Source organism: Staurois parvus, unplaced genomic scaffold, assembly GCF_062004578.1.
Source record: "Staurois parvus isolate SC_StPar_1 unplaced genomic scaffold, SC_StPar_1.0 ptg001161l, whole genome shotgun sequence".
NCBI classification, from domain to species: domain Eukaryota; kingdom Metazoa; phylum Chordata; class Amphibia; order Anura; family Ranidae; genus Staurois; species Staurois parvus.
This window is the reverse complement of record NW_028318957.1, coordinates 1,607,501-1,630,232: the sequence shown is the minus strand read 5'-3', so window position 1 is coordinate 1,630,232 and position 22,732 is coordinate 1,607,501. Positions and strand designations below refer to the sequence as shown.

Below are 22,732 nucleotides of genomic sequence, written 5' to 3'. Positions count from 1 at the left end.
ATGAGCTCATCTCTCTGTCTCTCTGTTCTCTCCTCCTATCAACATTTTCTATGTTAGCACATAAGCAGTGCAGCACGACTGATTGGCTTCTGGTACTGCTTCTCCTGAGCTGTGGTCATCCCAGGCCAGCCCCCAAGATGTGATTGGACAGTGAAAGCATTGTTATATACACTATACAATCTATCTATCTATTCTCTCTCTCTCTCTCTTTTCTTCCTTTCTTTCTTTCTTTCTTTCTTTCTCTCTTTCTCCCTTTCTTTCTTTCCTTTCTCTCTCTCTTTTTCTTTCTTTCTTTTTTTTCTTTCCTTTCTCTCTCTCTTTTTCTTTCTTTCTTTCTTTCTTTCTCTCTCTCTTTTCTTTCTTTCTTTCTTTCTTTCTCTTTTTTTCTTTCTCTCTCTCCCTCTTTTCTTTCTTTCTCTTTTTTTCTTTCTTTCTCTCTCTTTCTTTCTTTCTTTCTTTCCTTTCTCTCTCTCTTTTTCTTTCTTTCTTTCTCTCTTTTTTTTCTTTCTCTCTCTCTCTCTTTTCTTTCTTTCTTTCTTTCTCTCTCTCTTTTCTTTCTTTCTTTCTTTCTTTCTTTCTTTCTTTCTCTCTCTCTTTTCTTTCTTTCTTTCTTTCTCTCCCTCTTTTCTTTCTTTCTTTCTTTCTTTCTTTCTTTCTTTCTTTCTCTCTCTCTCTCTTTCTTTCTTTCTTTCTTTCTCTCTCTTTTCTTTCTTTCTTTCTTTCTCCCTTTCTTTCTTTCCTTTCTCTCTCTCTTTTTCTTTCTTTCTTTCTCTCTCTCTCTCTTTTCTTTCTTTCTTTCTTTCTTTCTTTCTTTCTTTCTTTCTTTCTTTCTTTCTTTTCTTTCTCTCTCTCTCTTTTCTTTCTTTCTTTCTTTCTCTTTCTCTCTCTCCCGCTTTTCTTTCTTTCTCTTTTTTTCTTTCTTTCTCTCTCTTTCTTTCTTTCTTTCTTTCTTTCTTTCTCTCTCTCTTTTTTTTTCTTTCTTTCTTTCTCTCTCTCTCTCTCTCTTTCTTTCTCTCTCTTTTCTTTCTTTCTTTCTTTCTCTCTCTTTTCTTTCTTTCTTTCTTTCTTTCTTTCTTTCTTTCTTTCTTTCTCTCTCTCTTTCTTTCTTTCTCTTTTCTTTCTTTCTTTCTCTCTCTTCTTTTCTTTCTCTTTTTTTTCTTTCTTTCTTGCTTTCTTTCTTTCTTTCTTTCCTTCCTTCTTTCTCTCTCTTTTCTTTCTTTCTTTCTCTTTTTTTCTTTCTTTCTTTCTTTCTTTCTTGCTTTCTTTCTGTCTTTCTTTCTCTCTCTCTCTTTCTCTTTTCTTTCTTTCTCTTTTTTCTTTCTCTCTCTCTCTTTTCTTTCTTTCTTTCTCTTTTTTTTCTTTCTCTCTCTCTCTCTCTCTTTTCTTTCTTTCTTTCTAAAATCTCTTTTAAGCTTTCAGATATGTCGTTTCAGCTTCTCCCAATAAAGTAATCTCAGCTGCTGCGTCAGTCCTTGTTAAGGTACTTCCTGTTATAGGGTGACAACACCCTGTCCCTGTCTCCCAATTGTGATCCTGCGTTGTCACCTTATATTATTTATTTTTATTTATTTCAGGTACTTATATAGCGCCGTCAATTTATGCAGCACTTTCCATATATATTATACATTCACATCAGTCCCTAACCCTCAAGGGGCGTACAATCTAAGGTCCCTAACTCACATTCATACATACACATACTAGGGCCAATTTAGACAGGACCCAATTAACCAACCAGCATGTCTTTGGAGTGTGGAGTACCCGGAGGAAACCCACACAGGCACAGGGAGAACATGCAAACTCCAGGCAGGTGGTGCCGTGGCAGGGATTCGAACCAACGACCCGAGTACTGCTAACCTTTTAGCCACAGTGCTGCCCACCTTATCACACCGACTTCCAATCGAATGTCACTAACAGGAAGCCAATAACGTGCAGCAGACCCATGAGCCAGTATATGTGAACAGGATGTGGATGCAAAGAGGCTGCAGGAGACCGGCAGTGCAGAGGAAGAAAAAGAGGGTTTTTTTTTTCTTCTAAAGGCAGTTTATGATACGCAGCGCTTTAGCAAACCTCACCCAGTTTGGGTTCCCATTCACCTAAATTCTCCCAAGACGTACCTAAATACCCCGAAACTCGGGGTCACCCCTCGGCGCTGAGCGCGCTACGCACGCAACATACAACATCTAACATTCAAAAACGAATTATAAGCATCGGAAAACAAAATATTTGTTTTTTTTAGCTTACGACATGAAACAAAACACTCTGATTTTTCTTCATCCAATGAGATTTCCGCGTCCTGCCGCGCGTCGCCCCCCCCCCTCCTCCTCCCTCCACGCCATCAAATAATAATAGGCGATAATACCCCAAAACATTTATCAATCGCGGCAGGTAAAAAGAAAACATTCTCATATTTTCCGCATCAAGTATGCACAGAGCGATGCAGAACCGGCGTGAGACTGCGTGCTGCCCTCGCCAACGGCGTCCTGGGCGGCCTCTCGCTTTTTTTTTTTTCATAAGTGCAAAAAGTTCAGAAATGCGCGTCAGATTCGCCAGAAACTTTAATGGCGCAGCTCGAAGTGGGGGGTAAATCGGTGGGAACGCCGTTGCGTTTTGGTTGATCGTTTTGGACATGGGGGTCGGTTTTATGACGCTTTCGCCATGGTGGGGGGTGGGGTGGGCGGGGGGGGGGTTATAGTCTCCCTTAGCTCATCCTGTCTGTCACTCGGCTGTGATTGACGGTCCCTGGCTCGCGTTTCGTCGCTCTCTGTTCCTCTCTTTTTTTTTTTCCTCCCTTTATGAAAAATGCATGGGGAACAGATGTCCGCATCTCCCATCCAGTCCCGGTCCCTCCATCGCATCCCTCTGCCCCACAGCCAAAGTCACAGGAGCCGGTCCAATCCCTCCCCTCCGCCTGCATCCCAAGGGCTTTCCCATTGTGTCAGCCAATGGCTTTACCTCCCAGCTGATTAATATGTATGATGGAAGGAGGCGAGCCGGCCAATCGGCAGCCGCCCTTCTCCCTCATGTGGTATGATCTGTTTGACCACATATATAAATATATGGCAGCCTATACTCATGGGTGTATCGGTGTTCCGTGTTCGCCTGTCCTGTTCTCCGTGTCTGGGATCCGTCCGTCCCTCCCGGCCATGAAACTTCCATCCCTCCCGACCCATTCCACATGAAACTTTAGGTCCCCTCCACCAGCGGCTGCGCAGTGTGCTCCTTCCATGGATACCTGAAAGAGATTCGCCCAAAATCTACTCGACCATGTACAGGTGAGCGCTGTGTTCCATGTAATGCCTCCGATCCGCGGGGCTTGTTGTATTCTGACCACAACTGGGGAGAAAAAGTTGGAGCTTTATTTGTAAACAAAGGAGTTTTGGGAAGTGTTGTGTTTGTTGGGTGATGTCATTCTTCTAAGGGGTTCAATTATTCATCTTAGATGATCGACTATTTTTGTCCGTCCATCCATCTATCCGTCCATCCATCCATCCATCCATCCGTCCATCCATCTATCCATCCATCTATCCGTCCATCCGTCCATCCATCTATCTATCTATATCCATCCATCTATCCATCCATCCATCTATCTATCCATCCCTCTATCCATCCATCCATCCATCCAACCTTCTATCCATCCATCCATCTATCTATTATCTATCTATCTATCTATCTATCTATCTATCTATCTATCTATCTATCTATCATCTATCTATCTATCTATCTATCTATCTATCTATCTATCTATTATCTATCTATCTATTATCTATCTATTATCTATCTATCTATTATCTATCTATCTATCTATCTATCTATCTATTATCTATCTATCTATCTATCTATCTATCTATCTATCTATCTTTTCTGCTCTCTTTCCTCTTTTTTTCCCTCTCTCTTTCTTCTTCTTCCTCTCTCTCTTCCCCCTAAATCTCTTTTTCTCTTCCTCTTCCACTCTTTCTTCTCTTTTTTTTCTCTCCCTCACTTTTTTCCTCTTCTCTCTCCTCTTTCTGCTCTTTTTCTCCCTTTCTCTTCCTCCCTATGACTTGCTCTCTCCCTCTTCTGCTTTCTCTTTTTTTCCTTCCCACTCTCTTTTCCTCTCTTTCTTCTCTTCCCTTTTCTCCCTCACTCTCTTTTCATTCCTCTCTCCCTCTTTCTTTCTATTTCTATCTCTCTCATTCTTCCACTCTCTCTTTCTGTCTATATTTTCTCTCCCTCATTTTTTTCCTGTCTTCCTTTCTTTCTCTCTCTCTTTCTTCTTATCTCTTGTTTTCTCCCTTTTCACTCTTTCTTTCTTTCTTTCTTTCTTTCTTTCTTTCTTTCTTTCTTTCTTTCTTTCTTTCTTTCTTTCTTTCTTTCTTTCTTTCTTTCTTTCTCTCTCTCTCTCTCTCTCTCTCTCTTTCTTTCTTTCTTTCTTTCTTTCTTTCTTTCTCCCTTTCTTTCTCCCTTTCTTTCTCTCTCTTTCTCTCTTACTTTTTTTTCTTCTCTTCTTTCTTATCTCTTGCTCTCTCTCTCTCTTCCGCTCTTCCTTTCTACATCCGTGTGTGTTGCTGTTTCCCTGTTCCACACTCTCTTTCACTCTCTCTTTTTCTCTCACTTTTTTCTTCCTTGCTTTCATTCTCTTTCTCTTCCTTCTAATCTCTTGCTCTCTCTCTCCTTTTTTCCACTATCTCTTTCTACCTCCCTATCTCTTGTTGTCTCCCTTTCCCATTCTCTCTTCATCCCTCTCTCACTCTCTTTTTCTTCTTCTCTCTCTTCTTTTTTTATTTCTGCTCTCTCTCTTTTCCGCTTGCTCGTTCTTCTTTCCTATCTCTAGCTCTCTCCCTCTTCCATTCTCTCTTCCTCTCTCCCTTTCTAGTTCTTTCTCTCTCTTCCGCTTGCTTGTTCTTATTTCCTGTCTCTAGCTCTCTCCCTCTTCCATTCCCTCTTCCTCTCTCCCTTTCTAGTTCTTTCTCTCTCTTCCGCTTGCTCGTTCTTCTTCCCTATGTCTAGCTCTCTTCCTCTTCCATTCCCTCTTCCTCTCTCTCCCTTCCTTTCTATTTCTTGCTCTCTCTTCCGCTTGCTCGTTCTTCTTTCCTATGTCTTGCTCTCTCCCTCTCTGCCATTCTCTCTTCCTCTCTCTCGCTCTCTTCCGCTTGCTCCTTCTTCTTTTCTATATCTTGCTCTCTCTCTCCCTCTTCCATTCTCTCTTCCTCTTCCATGTTCTCTTCCTTTCAAATTCTTGCTCTATCTCTCTTCCGCTCGCTCCTTCTTCTTTCCTACGTCTTGCTCTCTACCATTCTCTCTTCCTCTCTCTCTCTCTCTTCCGCTCGCTCGTTCTTCTTTCCTATGTCTAGCTCACTCCCTCTTCCATTCCCTCTTCCTCTCTCTCTCCTTTCCTTGCTATTTCTTGCTCTCTCTTCTGCTCGCTCCTTCTTCTTTCCTATGTCTTGCTCTCTCCCTCTCTGCCATTCTCTCTTCCTCTCTCGCTCTCTTCTGCTTGCTCCTTCTTCTTTCCTATGTCTTGCCCTCTCCCATTCTCTCTTCCTCTCTCTCTCTCTCTCTTCCGCTTGCTCCTTCTTCTTTCCTATGTCTTGCTCTCTCTCTCCCTCTTCCATTCTCTCTTCCTCTCTCCCTCTTCCACGTTCTCTTCCTTTCTATTTCTTGCTCTCTCTCTTCTTTCCTATGCCTTACTCCCTCTCTGCCATTCTCTCTTCCTCTCTCTCTCTCTTTTCCTTTATATCTCTTTCTCTTTCCCTCTTCAACTCTGTTTTTGCTTTTTCTTTTTTCTTTCTCCCCCCCCCCACCACCTCATTCATTCAACACCCTTCCACATTTCCCCACACTCAGACAACCCTGCCACTCCCACCCCAGTCTGGGAAGGGTTAAGTTCCCCCCATTGTCTGTGAAGTTTATGGATTTTGTATTAGCGGCGGTCTCTGTGTTGTGTGGCTGCTCGCAGCATGTAACATCTGTCACCTCTACGCCGGAGTCACCCAGTTGACAAGTCATCTGTTCCCTCGCCGTCTAGGGTGGTAACAGCCCCATTCGTAGTAAACAACAATCAGCAGCTCCCTGGTTTTCTCTGGTTTCTCAGGCCTCGGTCTGGAGTCTCAGCGCTTTCGGGCGCTCTAAGGGTTAATCGACCTGAATTTTGTTTTGTTTTTTTTTGTATTTTAACACGCCGCTTGAATGTCAACTTTGAATTGGAAATTTTAAAATCGTGGCCTTCAGAGCAAAAAACAAAAAACAGAAACCGTCATACAGTGTTTGAAAACGCTTGAGATGACCATAGGCGAAGAGACCGAGTGCCGGGGGCCGGGACCCGCTGGTGACCCAAATGTCCTCTACATCAGTTCCAGGCTGCAGGGCTTCTTTATGTAGAACCGATTTTTTCCCCTTTCTAAATTGTGTTCATAGACAGTGTTAACCCCTATGCTCCCCTGATGTGAGTGTTAACCCCTATGCTGCCCTGACGTGAGTGTTAACCCCTATGCTGCCCTGACGTGAGTGTTAACCCTTACACTACCTATACATGAGTGTTAAGCCGTATGCTACCTATACATGAGTGTTAACCCCTATGCTGCCCTTACGTAGGTGCTAACCCGTATGCTACTCTTACATGAGTGTTAACCCTTACACTGCCTATACATGAGTGTTAACCCATATGCTATCTATATGTGAGTGTTAACCCTTACACTACCTATACGTGAGTGTTAACCCTTACATTACCTATACATGAGTGTTAACCCTTACACTGCCTATACATGAGTGTTAACACTTACACTGCCTATACATGAGTGTTAACCCTTACACTACCTATATATGAGTGTTAACACTTACACTGCCTATACGTGAGTGTTAACCCTTACACTGCCTATATGTGAGTGTTAACCCTTACATTACCTATACATGAGTGTTAACCCGTATGCTACCTATATGTGTGTTTTAACCCTTACACTACCTATACGTGAGTGTTAACCCATACGCTGCCTATATGTGAATGTTAACCCTTACACTGCCTATACGTGAGTGTTAACCTGTATGCTACCTATATGTGAGTGTTAACCCTTACACTACCTATACATGAGTGTTAACCCTTACACTGCCTATACATGAATGTTAACCCTTACACTACCTATATGTGAGTGTTAACCCTTACACTACCTATACATGAGCGTTCACCCGTATGCTATCTATATGTGAGTGTTAACCCTTACACTGCCTATATATGAGTGTTAACACTATCACTGCCTATACATGAGTGTTAACCTGTATGCTAACTATACATGAGTGTTAACCCTTACACTACCTATATGAGAGTGTTAACCCTTACACTACCTATATGAGAGTGGTAACCCTTACACTACCTATACATGAGTGTTAACCCTTACACTGCCTATACGTGAGTGTTAACCCTTACACTACCTATACATGAGTGTTAACCCGTATGCTACCTATACATGAGCGTTAACCCTTACATTGCCTATACATGAGCGTTAACCCTTACACTGCCTATACATGAGCGTTAACCCTTACACTGCCTATACATGAGTGTTAACCCTTACACTGCCTATACATGAATGTTAACCCGTATGCTACCTATATGTGTGTTTTAACCCTTACACTACCTATACGTGAGTGTTAACCCATACGCTGCCTATATGTGAGTGTTAACCCTTGCACTGCCTATATTTGAGTGTTAACCTTTACACTACCTATACATGAGTGTTAACCCTTACACTACCCTGTTACAGTAAGCCCTGTTTGGATTTGTAACTTGGGGAAAAAGGCAGAAATTTTGGCTTTTTTATTGTATTAGTCTTCAGTTTCATGTTGGGTTTTGGTTTTGCTGTGTTGTTTATCCGTATTATTATAACCTCTCGGTGAGCCCGTCCTTCCATTTGGGGGGGGGAGTTTTGGCAAGCTGCGATAGATCAAAGAGATAAATCGATAGAGGCGTGACAAAATTTTAACCCCCTATTTTATCGATATCGTCGTCACCGCCCTATAAATGGGTCTGAAGCGCGCCTAGGCGCAGAGAAAACGCATATGACTTTTACTGAGCCCTACAGCTCAGTAACCACCATAAAAAAATAAAAAAAAAACAATATTGACTCACAAGTGATATAAATACATACTTAATAATTAAACAGCAAAGTGACCCTCAGAGCTTGCAATCTACAAATAGTCGCCGCTGCCACTTTAGAGAAGAGGAGGCGCACCAGGGCCAAAATATGTCTTTAAGTACTGACGCCGGTCACGTGACTTTTGTTTGCATCTTGAAGTGCGACACTTGTCTGCTTTTGTTGGCGAAAAAACGAGGCTTTCAAAAAAATCGTATCACTCCCCGAGCATGCAAATTTTTTAACGATGACTGGGAATTGCGAGTCGATTATCATCATACTCCGGCTTAGCCTGTCCAGGAACGAGCAAAAAAAAAATCTTCGAACAGACCAGATGATCATTTCGGTAATTGTAAGCCGATCCAAGCTTTGCTTGCACACACAGGGTTGGCTGCTTAAATATTGCCAATATCAAACAATTTATGTGCCAGTTTATCCCTTCCTTTATATTTTATGCTGTTTAAACTATAAAAGGATAACCTGTTGCTATTGTAGAACTAAAGTCAACCCAGTATGCGAGATATTAAAATTAAATTTTTGGGCAATTTAATTTTTTTTTTTTTTTTTTAAATTTCACCAAATTTGTGAAACATGAACATGACTAAAAAAAAAATCTTTGTAAAAATCTTTGTATACATCTCTATATATTTATATATATATATATCTTTATATATATATATATATATATATATATATATATATATAGAACAACAACAGTCTTGTAATATAACAAAAAAAAATATTAATTTTCGTTCTTAATTTTAAAAAAAATTTATTATTTTTTTTTTTTAAATTATATTTTAAACATTGATAGTTTCATTTCGCAAAATCATTCAACAAAACATTATTTTTTTAAATCCAATTTCTTATTTTTTTTTAATGACATATTATTGCTGTCCTTTTTTTGTGTGTCTTGGGGCCGTCTTTATTATTATTTTTTTTTTTTTTCCTGTTGCCAAGCAGCTCCCAAAGGAAACATTTGTTTGGTTCCCTTATAGACAATAACTACAAGGTCATGTTGAAGCTTAAAAAAAAAAAAAACAGCTGATGCACTGAATAACCTGATTCTATAAGCAGACAAAATTCTAAAACAAAACAAAAAAAAATTATTATTTAGAGGTCTGTTTATTGATGTTTACACCCATGAGCCACAAAGCATTCTCCAATTCTGAATAATGGTTGACTCTTATATAGAATAAAATAAATACTTTAAAAAAAAATAAAAAGATTCACAAAACTTGATTCTTGTATGGAAAAAAAATAGTAAATTAAATTCTTAAGGGTCCATTTACCAATGTTTTCACCCAAGATTCACAAAACTTTCACCCATTCTGAATAATGGTTGATTCTTGTATGAAAAAAAAATAGTAAATTAAATACTTAATAATTCATTTAACAATATTTTTACTCAAGATTCACAAAACTTTCACCCATTCTGAATAATGGTTGACTCTTGTATGGAAAAAAAAATAGTAAATTAAATACTTAAGGGTCCATTTACCAATGTTTTCACCCAAGATTCACAAAAATTTCACCCATTCTGAATAATGGTTGACTCTTGTATTAAAAAAAAAATAGTAAATTAAATACTTACTGGTCCATTTACCAATATTTTTACTCAAGATTCACAAAACTTTCACCCATTCTGAATAATGGTTGATTCTTGTATGAAAAAAAAATAGTAAATTAAATACTTAATAATTCATTTACCAATATTTTTACTCAAGATTCACAAAACTTTCACCCATTCTGAATAATGGTTGACTCTTGTATGGAAAAAAAATAGTAAATTAAATACTTAAGGGTCCATTTACCAATGTTTTTACTCAAGATTCACAAAACTTTCACCCATTCTGAATAATGGTTGATTCTTGTATGGAATAAAAATAGTAAATCAAATACTTAATAATTCATTTACCAATATTTTTACTCAAGATTCACAAAACTTTCACCCATTCTGAATAAGGGTTGACTCTTGTATGAAAAAAAAAATAGTAAATTAAATACTTAAGGGTCCATTTACCAATGTTTTTACCCAAGATTCACAAAACTTTCACCCATTCTGAATAATGGTTGGCTCTTGTATGAAAAAAAATAGTAAATTAAATACTTAATAATTCATTTACCAATATTTTTACTCAAGATTCACAAAACTTTCACCCATTCTGAATAATGGTTGACTCTTGTATGGAAAAAAAATAGTAAATTAAATACTTAAGGGTCCATTTACCAATGTTTTCACCCAATATGCACAAAACTTTCACCCATTCTGAATAATGGTTGGCTCTTGGGTAAAAAAAAAACAATAAAATAAATGCTTAAGGGTCCATTTATTAATCGTTTTACCCAATATCCACAAAACTTTAACACATTTTTTCCCATAAGAAAAATGGTTGACTCTTGGGTGAAAGTTGTGTGAATATTGGTTGTTAACATTGATAAACTGCCCCCCTTAATAAAAATAAATAGGTTTAAGGTCATGTTAAAGCTTAGAAAAAAAATCTCACAACTGACTTAATGAAAAATGTGATAAAAAGAAGCAGCAAAATTCTAAAATAAAATAATAATAAAATAAAAAATAAAATAAAATTATAATAAAATAAAAAATAAAATAATAATATTAATAACAATAAAATAAATAATAAATAAAAATAACAATAACAAGAAGCAAAATGATTATTTAGAAGTAGATTTATCAATGTTTCCCCCATAATTCACAACCCTTTCACCTATTTTTCACATAAGAAAAATGGTTGACTCCTGGGTGAAAGTTGTGTGAATCTTGGGTGTACACATTGATAAACTGCCCCCTTTAATAAAAATGTATAACTTCAAGGTCATGTTAAAGCTTAGAGAAAAATCTCACAACTGACATTATGAAAAATCGGATAAAAAAAAGTCAGCAGCAAAATTCTAAAATAAAATAAAATATTATTATTATTATTATTATTAATATTATTATTATTATTATTATTAATATTATTATTAATAATAATAATCATCATCATCATTATCATCATCACTATTTAGAAGTCTGTTTATCAATGTTTCTACAAAGATTCACAAAACATTCACTCATTTTTCACATTAGAAAAATGGTTGATTCTTGGGTGAAAGTCATATGAATCTTGGGTGAAAACATTGATAAACTGGCCCCTTTAATAATAAGAATGTCATTTCAAGGTCATGTTAAAATTTAGACAAAAAGGCCACAGCTAATATGATGAATAGTCTGTAAAAAAAAAAAAAAATCAGCAGCAAAATTATAAAATAACCAAAAAAAATATTAAAATAAACATTTAGAGGTCTATTTTTTCATGTGTACCCCCAAGATTCACAAAACTTTCATCCATCTTTTGTGTAAGAGAAAGAGCTGACTCCTGGGTGAAAGTTGTGTGAATATTGGGTGAAAACGATGCTAAACCTCTTAATAAAATTTCACCTTGGGTGAAAACATTGACTTGCCCCGTAATAAAATTAAAAAACTTCAAGATTATGTTAAAACTTAGATTTAAAAAAAATCAGCAACAAAATTATAAAACTAGAAATAAATAAATATTTTGAGGTCTATTTGTCAATATTTACACCAAAGATTCATAAAACTTTCACCCATTTTTTACAGAAAAATAGTTGACTCTTGGGTGAAAGTCGTGTGAATATTGGGTGAAAATGATGCTAAACCTCTTAATAAAATTAAAACCGTTAAAATAAAAATATCTCTAATCAAAATATTATAGTTACATAGTTAGTCTGGCTGAAAAAAAGACAAAAGTCCATCCAGTTCAACCAAAAAAAAAAAAAAAAGTTATAATCCTATACCCACAGTTGATCCAGAGGAAGGCAAAAAAAAAAAAACCCAGCAAAGAATGATCCAATTTGCTCCTGCTGGGAAAAAAAATTCCTTCCTGATCCCCTGAGAGGCAACCGGATATTCCCTGGATATTTTATTTTTTATTATTAGAACTGTTTTTAAATAATTTTTAAAATATTTATAATTATTAAATATTATTAAATATTTCTAACTAATTTTCTAAAATATAACTTTTTTTCTTATTAGAATTTTTTTAAGCAGTATATTTTTTAAATTCTGCAAGTTTTATAACAACCTCAACCACGACTATGTTAAAGTACGACTTTTATTTTTTTAATCATTACTAAATATTTGTGCAAATTGTATTATTTTTGAATAAGGCGTCAAATAACATCTCCGTAAGGATCAGTAGAAAATTTTTTTTAGAGCAGCTCCTTAATTTATTGAGATTTTTATGATGATAAAAGGAAGATGTGCCCTTTGGAAGCGATTATTAATCTCTTATATTAGGGGAGATTTTTTTTTTTTTAATCAGACAAAACTGAGCATCCCCTGAGACAATTGGGATGTGTATGAGATACGGAACAAAGCGTCGTAGAAAAATCCCTGCATGCCGGACATTTTCTGTCTTTGTTGATAAAGTTATTACAAAAAAAAAAAAAAAAAGTTGAATTATATTATAATTGTTTGATTTAGTTGTCTCGCTTGCATCGCCCAGGTGCGAGGATCCTTTTAGCGCGTTTGCAAAAACCTTTTCGGCGCCGCGGCTTGTTAGGTTCTATTATGAATTCTCCGGAATTTATACATTGTATTTTTTTTTTGTATTCCCAAAAATATTATCATGATTTGGATTAATTATCTAAGTAATTAATCCTGATTAAATCCTGTTACTTTTGTTTTGTTTTTTTTGGGGAGTGTTTAGAATCCTGATTAAATCCCATGATTCATTTTTTTTGGGAGTGTTCAGAATTCTGATTAAATCCCAATACTTTTTTTTTTTTCATGGGGAGTGTTCATAATCCTGATTAAATCCTGTTACTTTTTTTTTTGGGAGTGTTTAGAATCCTGATTAAATCCTGTTACTTTTTTTTTTTTTTTTGGGAGTGTTTAGAATCCTGATTAAATCCCAATACTTTTTTTTTTTTTTTTGAGAGTGTTCAGAATCCTGATTAAATCCCGATACTTTTTTTTTTTTTTTGAGGGGGGTGTTTAGAATCCTGATTAAATCCCAATACTTTTTTTTTTTTTTTTTGAGAGTGTTCATAATCCTGATTAAATCCCGATACTTTTTTTTTTTTTGGGGGGTGTTTAGAATCCCGATTAAATCACGTTATTTATTTTTTTTGGGAGTGTTCAGAATCCTGATTAAATCCCAATCCTTTTTTTTTTTTATGGGGAGTGTTCATAATCCTGATTAAATCCTGTTACTTTTTTTTTTTTTGGGAGTATTCAGAATCCTGATTAAATCCTGTTACTTTTTTTTTGGGGAGTGTTCACAATCCTGATTAAATCCCAATACTTTTTTTTTTTGAGAGTGTTCAGAATCCTGACTAAATCCCGATACTTTTTTTTTTTTTGGGGAGTGTTCAGAATCCTGACTAAATCCCGATACTTTTTTTTTTTTTTTTTGGGAGTGTTCACAATCCTGATTAAATCCTGTTACTTTTTTTTTGGGGAGTGTTCAGAATCCTGATTAAATCCCAATATTTTTTTTTTTTTGAGAGTGTTCAGAATCCTGATTAAATCCCAATACTTTTTTTTTTTTTGGGGAGTGTTTAGAATCCTGATTAAATCCCATTACTTTCCTGATTAAATCCCGTTACTTATTATTTTTTTTTTTGGGAGTGTTTAGCATCCTGATCAAATCCCGTTACTTTTTTGGGGGAGTGTTCACAATCCTGATTAAATCCCATTATTTTTTTTTTTGGAGTGTTCAGAATCCTGATTAAATCCCGTAACTTTTTTTTTTTCTGGGGAGTATTCAGAATTCTGATTAAATCCCGTTATTTATTTATTTTTTTTGGGAGTGTTCAGAATTCTGATTAAATCCCATTATTTATTTTTTTTGGGAGTGTTCAGAATCCTGATTAAATCCCATTATTTTTTTTTTCTTTGGGAGTGTTTAGAATCCTGATTAATCCCGTTCCTTTTTTTTTTCTTTTTTTTTTAAGTGTTCAAAATCCTCATTAAATCCCGTTACTTTTATTTTTTATTTTCTATTTTTTTTTTAGTAGCGCACATTTCATTAAGCAATAAACAGCCCTAACGAGGCTCAAGTGAGCCGTGTAAACGCCTCTAATGGGCGACTCAGACTTCGTAAACTGGACGCCTCTTACGCTTTTATCTTCGCCGCGGCGCGGGGGAAGTTGGATGGAGTTTGAAAAGACCGGCAGTAAAAAAAAAAAAAAAAAAAAAAAAGGAAATGAGAAGATGAGAAGGCGGCTCGTTTGACTCTTTCTAACAAGCGTTTGTCTTTGGAGGGCTGCGTCTCGGAAGTCCTGAAAGGGCGCTAAAAGCTCGCCAAACGGCCAATTAGATTGGAGAGGGGAAATTTATCGACATTAATCCCATTGTGAGAGCTAATCAGCTGGAGAGGATAATGAGACGATCGTTAGAGCGGGACGGGGGGGGCTCCTGCCGAACAAAATCCGCCGGGCGGATAGCTGGAATCGCTTGGTCGCAGGAGGGTGCCCTCTGATTGGCTGATGACAGTATGGGGGGGAGGGGAATTCAACATTTATGGACTTGAAACTTAAAAATCTCAAATGTGGTTCAGACTGCGGCCTGTGGGCTGAATGTGGTGCTTTGCGTGCCTTCAGGGTGCTATTCCTCCCACTGACACCAATGATGGGGCACTATTCCTCCCACTGACACCAATGATGGGGCACTATTCCTCCCACTGACACCAATGATGGGGCACTATTCCTCCCACTGACACCAATGATGGGGCACTATTCCTCCCACTGACACCAATGATGGGGCACTATTCCTCCCACTGACACCAATGGTGGGGCACTATTCCTCCCACTGACACCAATGATGGGACACTATTCCTCCCACTGACACCAATGATGGGACACTATTCCTCCCACTGACACCAATGATGGGGGACTATTCCTCCCACTGACACCAATGATGGGGCGCTATTCCTCCCACTGACACCAATGATGGGGCACTATTCCTCCCACTGACACCAATGATGGGGCACTATTCCTCCCACTGACACCAATGATGGGGCACTATTCCTCCCACTGACACCAATGATGGGGCGCTATTCCTCCCACTGACACCAATGATGGGACACTATTCCTCTGACTGACACCAATGATGGGGCACTATTCCTCCCACTGACACCAATGATGGGGCACTATTCCTCCCACTGACACCAATGATGGGGCACTGTTCCTCCCACTGACACCAATGATGGGGCACTATTCCTCCCACTGACACCAATGATGGGGCACTATTCCTCTCACTGACACAAATGATGGGGCACTATTCCTCCCACTGACACCGAGGATGGGGCACTATTCCTCCCACTGACACCAATGATGGGGCACTATTCCTCCCACTGACACCAATGATGGGGCACTATTCCTCCCACTGACACCAATGATGGGGCACTATTCCTACCACTGATACCAATGACGGGGCACTATTCCTCCCACTGATACCAATGATGGGGCACTATTCCTCCCACTGACACCAATGATGGGGCACTATTCCTCCCACTGACACCAATGATGGAACACTATTCCTCCCACTGACACCAATGATGGGGCACTATTCCTCCCAGTGACACCAATGATGGGGCACTATTCCTCCCACTGATACCAATGATGGGGCACTATTCCTACCACTGATACCAATGATGGGGCACTATTCCTCCCACTGACACCAATGATGGGGCACTATTCCTCCCACTGACACCAATGATGGAGCACTACTCCTCCCACTGACACCAAGGATGGGGCACTATTCCTCCCACTAATACCATACAATTCCCCTGGACCCCCCCCTCTCCCCCCAGACTCACCTGCCATCACTCCGTCCAGCTTCAGCTAGTAAACAACCGCCCATTACCAGGGAAATCTGGGAGCACTTGTCGCGTGATGACATCACCCATTGCATGATGACGTCACCCATTGTGTGATGACGTCACTACGTCCAGTAGGAGGAGTGAGCTGGACTTGTCCTGCAATGATGGGGGGCGGACAGAGAACCGACCATTCATGTCCTACCTACTCAGGGATCACCGCCCCTCCCCCTTTAATTATAATTCTCCAGCAGCCCCCCCCATTAATTATATTTACCCTTCCCCCACAATTGCCCTGCAGATCCCCCTTCAATTATAATTACCCTCCCCTACACAATTACAATTCTCCTGCAACCCCCCCTAAAAAAAATTATAATCCCCCCCTTTAATTATAATTCTCCAGCCGCCCCGCCCCTTTAATTATATTTACCCCTCCCCCACAATTATAATTTCCCTACAGCCCCCCCCCTTCAGTTTTAATTCCCCTGCACCCCACATTCTCACATTGTATACAATTCCCCTGGACCCCCCCTCTCCCCCAGACTCACCTGCCATCACTCCGTCCAGCTCCGGCTAGTAAACAACTGCCCATTACCAGGGCAATCCGGGAGCACCCATCGCGTGATGACGTCATCCATTGCACGATGACGTCACCCATTGCGTGATGATGTCACTACGTACAGTAGGAGGAGCGAGCCGGACTTGTCCTGCAATGTGGGGGAGGGGGTTGGACAGAGAACCGACCATTTATGTCCTACCTACTCAGGGATCACCGCCCCTCCCCCTTTTAATTATAATTCTCCAGCAGCCCCCCCCCATTAATTATATTTACCCTTCCCCCACAATAATAATTGCCCTGCAGATCCCCCTTCAATTATAATTACCCTCCCCTACACAATTACAATTCTCCTGCAACCCCCCCAAAAAAATTATAATCCCCCTTTAATTATAATTCTCAAGCAGCCCCCCCTTCATTTATATTTACCCTTCCCCCACAATAATAATTCCCCTGCACCCCACAATCTCACATTGCATACAATTCCCCTGGACCCCCCCTCTCCCCCAGACTCACTTCTCCCCCAGCTGCCATCACTCCATCAAGCTCCGGCTAGTAAACAACCACCCATTACCAGGGCAATCGGGGAGCATCCGATGCGTGATGACGTCACCCATTGCATGATGACGTCACTACGTCCAGTAGGAGGAGCGAGCTGGACTTGTCCTGCAATGGGGGGAGGGGGGCGGACAGAGAACCGACCATTCATGTCCTACCTACTCAGAGGTCACCGCCCCTCCCCCTTTAATTATAATTCTCCAGCAGCCCCCCCCCATTAATTATATTTACCCTACCCCCCCTCTCCCCCAGACTCACTTCTCCCCCGGACCGCCATCACTCTGTCCAGTTCTGGCTAGTAAACAACCACCCATTACAAGGGCAATCGGGGAGCACCCGTCGCGTGATGACATCACCCATTGCATGATGACGTCACTACATCCATCAGGGGGAGCGAGCTGGACTTGTCCTGCAATGATGGGGGGTGGACAGAGAACCGACCATTCATGTCCTACCTACTCAGAGGTCACCGCCCCTCCTCCAGCACTGTCACCTCATTCCAGTCATAGCCCAGAAACTCGGTGCTGCAGGGGCACCCTCGCCCACATACACACACACGGCAGATTGCAACGCAATGGCAAGCGTCATAACCTGGCATGAAAATGCAGACGCGTATTTTTACGCAACGCACATCAAGACCCTCGTATGGCGCGAGCAGCAAATTTCAATCAATCCAATAAAATGGAATGCATTGCGATTAATGAAACCGATCGAAAACCGGAAGGTGATCGCGAGCAGCCGACGCGTTCGATTGGAGTTCCTTCGAATCCGGCTGTCCGGCATTCGACAGGAAACAATGAATTATGATTTAGGATATTTCTGTACTTTGATGGCGAGTCCGATCAGACCGCGATAAACTGGATTTCCATGTGGACAGCCAGCTTTCATCGCATTGGAGGCGGGGCTTAAAGAGGTCTCTTGCTGTGACACACGCCGTCGCATTTTATGTGTGCTACGACGCAGGACCCCAGTGCCTAAAAACTAGTTGGCATTGTACCATTGACAGCAGTGTGTGGAAAATTCTTGCTTCTCTTTTTTGGGCATTTTTGTAAAAAAGCGCATTACATTGTATGCATTGTAAGATGCCCTAGAGAGCTTATACAGAGTCCGGCTCCTCCGAGCCTACGCCTTTCGACGCGTTTCGTCCCACGCATAGAGCTTATACAGAGGTGAGGAGGTTATCTCGTGTGGCTACCAATACGTCTCCGGTGACTCCAAAGAAGAAGCCCAGGTGTCCAGGAAAGTCAAAGCAGCTTTAGTCCGGCTCCTCCTAGGCTACGCCCTTCGACGCGTTTCGTCCCGCCCATAGAGCTTATACAGAGGTGATGAGGTTATCTCATGTGGCTAGCAATACGTCTCCGGTGACTCCAAATAGGCAGCCCAGGTGTCCAGGAAAGTCAAAGCGGCTTTAGTCCGGCTCCTCCTAGTCTTCGTCCTTCGACGCGTTTCGTCCCGCCCAAAGAGCTTATACAGAGGTGATGAGGTTATCTCGTGTGGCTAGCAATACGTCTCCGGTGACTCCAAAGAAGCAGCCCAGGTGTCCAGGAAAGTCAAAGCGGCTTTAGTCCGGATCCTCCTAGGCTATGCCCTTCTACGTGTTTCATCCCGCCCATAGAGCTTATACAGAGGTGAGGAGGTTATCTTGTGTGGCTAGCAATGCGGCTCCGGCGACTCGCATTAAAAGCGGGTGCCGGTGCTGCACTCCAAAGAAGCAGCCCAGGTGTCCAGGAAAGTCAAAGCGGCTTTAGTCCGGCTCCTCCTAGTCTTCCTCCTTCGACGCGTTTCGTCCCGCCCAAAGAGCTTATACAGAGGTGATGAGGTTATCTCGTGTGGCTAGCAATACGTCTCCGGTGACTAAAAAGAAGCAGCCCAGGTGTCCAGGAAAGTCAAAGCGGCTTTAGTCCGGCTCCTCCTAGGCTATGCCCTTCTACGCGTTTCGTCCCACCCATAGAGCTTATACAGAGGTGAGGAGGTTCTCTTGTGTGGCTAGCAATGCGGCTCCGGCGACTCGCATTAAAAGTGGGTGCCGGTGCTGCACTCCAAAGAAGCAGCCCAGGTGTCCAGGAAAGTCAAAGCGGCTTTAGTCCGGCTCCTTCTAGGCTACGCCCTTCCACGCGTTCCGTCCCACCCATAGAGCTTATACCAAGGTGATAAGGTTATCTCGTGTGGCTAGCAATACGTCTCCGGTGACTCCAAAGAAGCAGCCCAGGTATCCAGGAAAGTCAAAGTGGCTTTAGTCTGGCTCCTCCCATCAATCCCAATGGGATGCCCTATACTCAATAAACGTGGAAAACAAGTCCTTGAAGCTTGGTTCACACCTAAAGGTGCGACTGAGTGCTGACACGTTCCTGCATGGCGCTTTAGGGCAGTCCATTAATCCCACTGGGATACCCCATACTCAATAAACAAGGAAAAGAAGTCCTTGAAGCTTGGTTCACACCTAAAGATGCGACTAAGTGCTGATGCGTTCCTGCACGTTGCTTTAGGGCAGTCCATAAATTCCAATGGGATGCCCTATACTCCGTAAACATAGAAAACAAGTCCTTGAAGCTTGGTTCCCACCTAAAGGTGCGACTGAGCCCTGATGCGTTCCTGCATATCGCTTTAGGGCAGTCCATAAATTCCAATGGGATGCCCTATACTCAATAAACATGGAAAACAAGTCCTTGAGGCTTGGTTCACACCTAAAGGTATGACTGAGCACTGACTCGTTCCTGCACGGCGCTTTAGGGCAGTCCATCAATTCCACTGGGATGCCCTATAATCGATAACCGTGGAAAACAAGTCCCTGAGGCTTGGTTCCCACCTAAAGGTGCGACTGAGCGCTGATGCAATCCTGCACATCGCTTTAGGGCAGTCCATAAATTACAATGGGATGCCCTATACTCCGTAAACATAGAAAACAAGTCCTTGAAGCTTGGTTCCCACCTAAAGGTGCGACTGAGCCCTGATGCGTTCCTGCTCGTCGTTTTAGGGCAGTCCATCAATTCCAACGGGATGCCCTATACTCGATAAATGTGGAAAACAAGTCCTTGAAGCTTGGTTCACACCTAAAGGTGCGACTGAGTGCTGACAGGTTCCTGCCCGGCGCTTTAGGGCAGTCCATTAATCCCAATGGGATACCCCAATACCCCATACTCAATAAACAAGGAAAAGAAGTCCTTGAAGCTTGGTTCACACCTACAGGTGCAACTAAGTGCTGATACGTTCCTGCACGTCGCTTTAGGGCAGTCCATAAATTCCAATGGGATGTTCTATACTCGATAAACATGGAAAACAAGTCCTTGAGGCTTGGTTCACACCTAAAGGTACGACTGAGCGCTGACTCGTTCCTGCACGGCGCTTTAGGGCAGTCCATCAATTCCAATGGGATGCCCTATAATCGATACCCGTGGAAAACAAGTCCCTGAGGCTTGCTTCCCACCTAAAGGTGTGACTGAGCGCTGGTGTGTTCCTGCACATCGCTTTAGGGCAGTCCATAAATTACAATGCAAAGCCCTATACTCAATAAACAGGGAAAACAAGTCCTTGAAGCTTGGTTCACACCTATAGGTGTGACTGAGAGCTGACGCGTTCCTGCACGTCGCTTTAGGGCAGTCCATTAATCCCAATGGGATGCCCTATACTCGATAAATGTGGAAAACAAGTCCTTGAGGCTTGGTTCACACCTAAAGGTGCGACTGAGCCCTGACGCGTTCCTGCTCGTCGCTTTAGGGCAGTCCATCAATTCCAATGGGAAGCCCTATACTCAATAAACAGGGAAAACAAGTCCTTGAAACTTGTTTCACACCTAAAGGTGCGACTAAATGCTGATGCATTCCTGCACGGTGCTTTAGGGCAGTCCATCAACTCCAATGGGATGCCCTATACTCAAAAAAGGTGGAAAACAAGTCCTTGAGGCTGAGCGCTGATGCGTTCCTGCACGTCGCTTTAGGGCAGTCCATTAATTCCAATGGGATGCTCTCTACTCCGACTGAGCGTGTCTGCGTTTTCAGAATATTCCCGTGCATCGCATGGAAGGCAGCCCATTCAGTTCAATGGGCTGCCCTAGGGGAGAGAAATGCAGAAACAAATCCCGAGGCTTGCTTCACACCTAAAGGTGCGACTGAGCGCACGCTCCTTTCCATGCGTTTTAAGGGCGTTCCCACACGCCAACTATAGAGCAACCCATTTATTTCAATTTCTTGCCCAAGGCACGAGAAGCACAGAAAAAAAGTACCTTGTGACTCTTCTAAAAAACGTGCAAATGAGCCATGCGATCCGGTTGCAGTGTGTCCCCAAAAGTAGCACAAGCACTACTTTTGGTGCAGCGCGGGCAAAAAAAACGAATGGGCTGAAATCGCACCATAAAGAACTGCATGTGAATCTCCTTCCTGTGTGATGCCTATTGTGAATGGAGCTTTTAATACCAAGTTAAAAAAAAAAAACTAAAAATATGATCTTTGTTTACGTCCAGCTCCAGATTTCTGTTCGTCTCACCGCTGCGATTTAAAATCGTGCGATTTGTGTGCCATTCCAGTGAGATTTCTGAAGACTCTATTGCTACTTGAGAAGATTTTCGACGATTTCTTGCCATTTGCGGTGCGATTTCCATTGTATTCTATTTTTATGAAATCGCAATAAAACTGCAGAAAAAGTCACGCGAGAATTACTTTAGAAATCACGCCGCTGCAAATCGCACGTGTTAAGACGCCGACATTCACATTCATTAGCTGCATTTTCCGGTGCGATTTGCAGATTGAACTCATATTGGTGTCACTGGTCACTTGTACCCCGGTCTCACCGCTGCGATTAAAAACTGCACGATTTATGTACAATTTCAGCGTGATTTCAGGTGCGATTTCTGAAGACTTTATTGCGACTTGTGAAGATTTTCAATGATTTCTTGTCATTTGCGGTGCAATTTCCATTGTATTCTATGTAGGTGAAGTCGCAACAAAACTGCACAAAAAACTACTTTAGATATCTCGCTGCAGCAAATCGCACATTCACATTCATCATCTGCGATTTCAGGTGCGATTTGCAGATTGAAATCACACTGGTGTCACTGGCCACTTATAATCCGGTCACACCGCTGCGATTTAAAATTGTGCAATTTCAGCGTGATTTCCGGTGCGATTTCTGAAGACTTTTTCGCTACTTGTGAAGATTTTCAATGATTTCTTGCCATTTGCAGTGCGATTTCCATTGTATTCTATTTTTGTGAAATCGCAATTAAACTGCAGAAAAAGTCACGCAAGAACTACTCGAGAAATCGCGCCTCAGCAAATCGCACGTGTTAAGACGCCGACATTCACATTCATTAGCTGCGATTTCAGGTGCGGTTTGGAAATTGAAATCGCATTGGTGTGGCTGGTCACTTATACCCCGGTCACACCGCTGCGATTAAAAACTGAGCGATTTGTGTGCAATTTCAGCGTGATTTCAGGTGCGATTTTTGAAGACATTTTCTCTACTTGTGAAGATTTTCAACAATTTCTTGCCATTTGCAGTGCGATTTCTATTATATTCTATGTAGGTGAAATCGCAACAAAACTGCACAAAAAAATACTGCACAAAAAAAATCGCGCCGCAGCAAATCGCACATCTTAAGACGCCGACATTAACATTCATTAGATGCCATTTCAGGTGCGATTTGGAAATTGAAATCGCATTGGTGTGACTGGTCACTT

The 22,732-nt window shown here is 41.1% G+C and overlaps 1 protein-coding gene across 1 annotated transcript in view; it reads left to right on the top strand.

The window, feature by feature from the left end:
- The first annotated feature begins 3,055 nt into the window (after nt 1–3,055).
- The window catches only part of NHLH1 (nescient helix-loop-helix 1), a 31,528-nt gene continuing 11,851 nt past the window's right edge, over nt 3,056–22,732 (top strand). Inside the window, exon 1 of the mRNA XM_089659491.1 lies at nt 3,056–3,272. The gene's annotated coding sequence lies outside the window, so the exon portion shown is untranslated. The remainder of the gene's footprint in view (nt 3,273–22,732) is intronic.